The sequence below is a fragment of the Chinchilla lanigera genome, unplaced genomic scaffold (genome assembly GCF_000276665.1).
Source record: "Chinchilla lanigera isolate Chin_1 unplaced genomic scaffold, ChiLan1.0 scaffold00113, whole genome shotgun sequence".
Taxonomy (NCBI): Eukaryota; Metazoa; Chordata; class Mammalia; order Rodentia; family Chinchillidae; genus Chinchilla; species Chinchilla lanigera.
The window spans coordinates 994,367-1,000,192 of NW_004955514.1; positions in this window are offsets into that span (position 1 = coordinate 994,367).

Below are 5,826 nucleotides of genomic sequence, written 5' to 3' on the forward strand. Positions count from 1 at the left end.
AGGGACAATTGCCTGCGAGCTGAGCCCTCCTGCAGCCACCCGGGACCTGTGCCTGCCAAGCCTAGGAGCCCCGTGGGGAGCACAGGGCCCTGGGTCCAGGGCCCCTCCTGCCGGGAACCTGTGGCTCCTCCCAGCCAAGATGGACACTGTCCCGGGAGAGAGGGAGCTGGCTCAGGAAGCCGCACGGCTGAACCTGGACTTGGGACAGCCGAGAGGTCCATGTGCCGGCTGCAGCGCCCAGCCACTGGGACCCAGGAGAAGCAGCAGGCCTCAGGGGGCATCAGGGTGGCCACCAACAGGGGCTCTAGGCCTGGGCTGTACGTGGTGCCATTGGAAGGCATGCAAGGAGACCTAGGGGCAGCAGCTGCTGGAGCTCCAAGCCTCCAAATGCCTGGCACGGCACAGCCCAGGCCACACAGAGTGGGGACCCTGCACCCCCTGATCCTATAGGGAGGGGTTCCTGGCTGGGAGTCCACTGCCCAGCACTGGCCACCGGGCCTCATTCTGCCGGGGACAGCCCAGCCCAGAAGTCCTGCTGGAGCTGTGGCTGGCAAGGGTCTGTCTCAGTTCCTCCCTGGAGGAGGCGGCATCAGGGGAGAGGACTGCAGGGCGGGCATGGCTACCACCAGGCAGGGCGCGGGCTGGGGAGAGAGATGGCTGCTCTGTCCCCATCTCGTCCTCTCCCCAAAGGTCCCCCTTGGGCTCCAGCTGTGAGTGACTGGCAGAGGCATTCCAGACGAGAATCTGACCCAGGGCCCAGGGAATCTCGGTGCCCCTACAGCCCCCACATGCACAGGACCATAGGGCAGGCGCCTGGCACAGGAAGCCCCTCGTCCTGCCCTGCCCTGCTCTGTGCTGTCGCGGAAGAACACTCTGGGCTGGGCAGGTCGGAAGTGCTCCAAGTCCTCATGCCCCCCCAGGCCCGACGTCAGCACCATCCGATTTCATAACCAGGCTGGATCCTGCCCCAGCCGAGGAGGGAGCGCACAACCCAATATATTTTAATTATATCTTTGAGGACCATGCACACAATTGCTTCCAGATGGGGGCCTGGGGCGGGCACTCTGCCCGCAGTGCCGGGGTGGGGGAGCCAGTCCCAGGTCTGTGCCAGGCTGACCATGGCCTCTGGTACAGAGCTCACCACCAGGGTCTGATGGGGAGTCAGGCTGGATGGGCAAGGCTGTCACTTGACCCTGTTTTCATTGGACAGATGGGGAGACTGAGGCGAGGGAAACAGGCTTGGGCCCGATGACCTCACACAGCAGAGTGGGACACAGAACTGGGACCCTGAGCCCAGCCCTTCCCTGTGCCATCTCTGGGGTGAACAGAGCTAGAGCTAGAACAGGGGGACCAGCCACAGCCCCAGATGTCAGAGATGTAGGTCACACACCGAGTGGGGCAGCCTTACACACGCTGTCCCCACCGCGCTGTTTGGGGAGCACTGTCTCCGGCCTGCCAAGCCCCGCGCCCTGGACAGCACCCAACACAGAGACCCTACCTGTCAGTACCTTTTGTCCTGGCTCCAGGCGAGCAAGACCAGGCTGCCGGGGGACCCAGGGCAGAACCCCTCCACACAGGAGCAGTGCTCCAAGACCCAGGGCCTCCTTGGCCGGGGCGCCCACCCAGGCGGGACATGGCAGAGTTGCATCGCTGATGGCTCTGGCTGTAAGGGGTCCCTAGGTTTGACCTGCCTTGCAGGACCCGGCCCTGACACGGGGGGCTCCACCCCTGCTGGGCAGGGGGAGGAAGGTCGCTGGGCGGTCAGCAGTGCGGACCTCGGAAGTCTGCCAACTAATCAGATTTGCCCTTTCTGCCTTCCTGCTCTCCCGGGAGGGGGATGGCATCTGCCCGGAGCCCTTCCTCCCCTGCCTGCTGCAGCCCCGCCCTCCCCTGTGGCATGGGATGGAGACAGACCCCATGGCAGTCAGGGATGGAGGGGCAGCCTGGGGACCCCATCCCTGCCCTGCTTGGTGGAGCTGCTGGCTAAGAGGAGGAAGTTACTGAAGGCACGGGAGGGCATCTGGTTTGCCGCAGGGTGGGCACGGGGGGCCGCCTCTGCCCCCACCTGGCTGGAACCCTTGAGCAGCACAGAGTCAGGAGGGGCAGGAGACCCCATGGAGCCCTGGGGCACAGCCACCGGCACCACAGACCTGGCATCTGGGCCACAGCACTGGCCCCTCTCTTTCTCAAGAGGTCCCCACACCCAGCATAAGCCAAGGCTGGCAACCCCGAGGGAACCCCAGCCCCGGCCTGCTTCCCCAAACCTGGGCGCCAAGGGGAATACACATTTGGCCCTGGCAAGCCAAACATCCCAGGGAGCAGCCTGCCGTGCCCACTGCCCATAAGGAGTGCTCGTCCTACTCCTGGAGGTGGCCGGGTGAAGAGTGGTCAGCGCTCAGTCAGGTAGACACAGTGCCGTCCTCCTCATCCACTCTGCCTGCCTGCCCATCCCAGGATGACCAGAGGGATGAGAGGGCATCAGGATCAGGGGCAACACAGAGGCACCCCGGGCTCTGTGCCCATCCAGGCCCGGGGCACCTGCCGCAGACATGACCTCATCCTTAAGCCTCAGCCTGCGGCGGGGAGGGGAGGCCTAGGCCCACTGAGGCAGGCACGGGTGCCCGCTCCACAGGTCCCAGGTGATGACTCACCCTCCCCACCTTCGACGGCCCCAGCTCTCTGCTCAGCCTGGGGGTTCACATGGAGACCCTGACCGGCCCTGCCCCTGGAACTCCCCTGGGCCCCCACGAATCCTGGACGCGTGGGAAGGCGCTAGGGATCACACAGGACGGAGCCATGTCTGCCCCTGGAGCTTCGAACACCACACACACCGCTGGGCGCGGCTCCTGGCTCCAAGCCCCTGCCTCTCTCTACCCGGCACACGCCCACCGCCTTCCACCCTCCCTCCCCACCCTGCATCCGCCTCGCTTGCTCCCCGAAGACCTGTCCAGCACCCACCCCACCCCTCCATCCTGTGGCCACATGCAGACCACTGCTCTTCCAGGCCCATGGCACAGGCAGAGTCTCCTGCCCCAGGACAGCCACCCCACTGTATACCAGCCCTGTGTCCTCCCACTGACTATACCCTAGCCTGCCCTGCCACCTGCCCTCTGCCCAGCTGTCCACCAAGGAGCATGGGCACGAGCACGGAGTGCAGTGTCCCAGTGAGATTCCTCCTCCAGGCTCTCTTTGGACGTCCCCTCCCTGCCCAGCTCTCATCCATGACCCCGGGTGTGAGGGGCCAGGGATGCTGCCAGAGGATCACTGGGCAAGGTGCCACTGTGGCTTTCAGGGCTGCCAATGGTCGGGAGGGCACTGGCCTGGGGCAGAAGGCCTGGCCCAGTCCCCATGTGCCGGTCTCTGCCAGGGCGGCCCCCGCCCCTTCCCTGGCTGCCAGAGCGGAGCTGGGAGAGCAGGTTAGGCTGGGGGAGGCAAACTGTTGCTGCCCGGGCCGATTAGCAGAAAATCTCAGAAGTCTCCACCCATCCTGAAACCCCATCTCAGCGCACACCATGCCCCTGCGTCCCTGTCCGGTCCAGGCTGGGCCCCTGCAGCAGCCTCCCCCAGGTTGGCCCCCACGTTAGGGAAGCACTGATGGAGTCTTGGCCCCGGCCCCTACATGACCACTCACAGCCCTGGGCACCGTGATCCCCAGCATGGTCCTACAAGTGGTCAACAGGATAGTGTCTGCCCCTCATGGCCCCAGTGCCAGCAGCCTCTTCCCAGTGTGACACCCCAGTCCTGCCAGGCTGTATCCTTCTACATGGGGGCACCTGTGGGACCACTGCAGAGATCCCCACTCCCAGGAGGTGGACAGACAGGGACCAGCCCACCTGGGAGTCTCCACGAATGTGGACACTCACTGGTACACAGAAATGGCAGCTGGGCTGTGGAGACTACCCCCCTATTCCCATGAGCCAGACATCCCTGTCCTGTGTCCTCCAGCTCAGGGCCTGGCGCTGAGACAAGGCACAGTCGGAAGCTCCCCCAGGCTAAGTGGCCTGGACCAAAGGGTGCGCTGAGGCCAGGGTCCCAGATGTGTCTCCTGCAGAGCTGAGAGGCAAGGGGCCTTAGGTGCTTCAAGGGTGCTAGGTGGTGGCGGTCACTGGGCACGGGAGACGCAGAAGCCCCTGAGGTGGGGGACAGGAGGCTGTACCGGCCGGGTGTGGGCAGCAGCAGCACTTGGTTGGCTGGGCGGTGTGCATGGCGCCGTCGTGCAGATGACTTAATCACAGGCGGGCTTTGTCCCTGGGCACCCGCCCCCTGCCCGGATCCCCCGCCCATCGGGCCGCCGCACGCCCCCCACCTCCACAGGCTCCTAGCAACCTGCAGCGGAGCGTGGGCAAATGTGTGGAGGGCCAGGCCCTGACCACGGGCCTGGGAACAGCGCGGGGGTGGCCTCCGGGTGCGGCTAGGGCGGATCCACCCAGGCTGGGCTGGGGGCCGCCTGCCCGGCCTGGCCCGTGCCAGCCCCCAAGGAGGGCATCCTGGGAGTGGCTCCCGGCTGGCATCCTGGCAGAGGAGACACCAGGGCTGGGGGCCAGGGGCCCAGGGCTTTGTGCACTGCGGCCCCCCTCCTTCCTGGTGCCCCCACCCGCATGATCCTGTCACAGCCTTAGAGAGAGACAAAGGCCCTGGGAGGCCCTGGGAGGCCCAGGACACCGGCAGGAGATGGGGTTTTAATGACCGGGCTAGAATGGTGGGAGCGGAGGCAGCTTGTTAACCCTGTCGGGCCCTCATGCCAGGCACCAGGCCACCGACACAGCATGGCACGGCACGGGATGGCACAGCACAGTGCACCATAGCACGGTGGGCCTCTCCCAGCCTCCTCTGCCCCTCAGGACCCACAGTGCAAACTACGCCAAGAGCCAGGGCCAGGTCCCACACCACCCCTTTCCCTAGCCGGAGGTGCAGGGCCCACGAGGGCTGGGCGGGTGGCAGCTGGACCCTGGCCGGGAACACCCCGTCCCCCTCGTCACCACTTCCCACACGCACTCTGACTTTCCTGTTTCCTGACCTTGGCCATGAACTCCAGTGGGCGGCACTGCTCGTGGGAACGGCCTCCCCTAGAGCACGTCAGTGCCCACCCATGGGACCCACACCCCACCCCATTCCTGTGCTCCCAAAGGTGGAGTGGACACAGGCTTCTGTGTCCGGGCGTGGGGGCATGGGACCCTTCAGATGCCACTAGCAGCCCTCCGAGAGCCAGGGGTCCTTGCCCTGCCTCAGGCTCCCCTCCTCCAGGAGGAGCACAGGGGAGGGAGGGGTCCCCCAGTCATCTTGGCATGAGCAAGGGGAAAGGCTCCAGACAGGGCGGTGCAGGAGCAAATGGGGGTCTTGAGGGAAACCCAAGAGTGACCCCAACAGCAGTGCCTCAGGTCCTCAGAGGGGCGTGAGAGGCCCAAGGCCACAAAAGACCCCTCAAAGCATGGGTGGGGGTCAGAGAGAGCAGCTCTGCCTGGGAGGTGGGGTGGGTGCTTCCTGCAGGGCCACTGGGAGGTACCGAGGGGACCCCAGGACTGACATGGAGATGAAGCCAGGACCCTGTCTCACCTCCTGCGCAGGAGACTCCACTGCCCCTGCCTGTGCCACAGGCTGGCGCTGGGCGCAGACTCCAGGCATAGCAGTGGTGCTTCCTGTGGCCAAGGGCACCTGAGGAGACCTCTGACACAGCCCAGCAGGGGGCAGACAGCAGACCCAGCCCTGGCTGATAGGCGGGCACTGGGCAGGCAAGGTTGCACCCCATCAGGTCTGGCTGGGCACAAGGCTGTGGGGGGCTGGAATGGACAAGAGGAGCATTGAGGGGTGCCCGGGAGGACCCAAGGG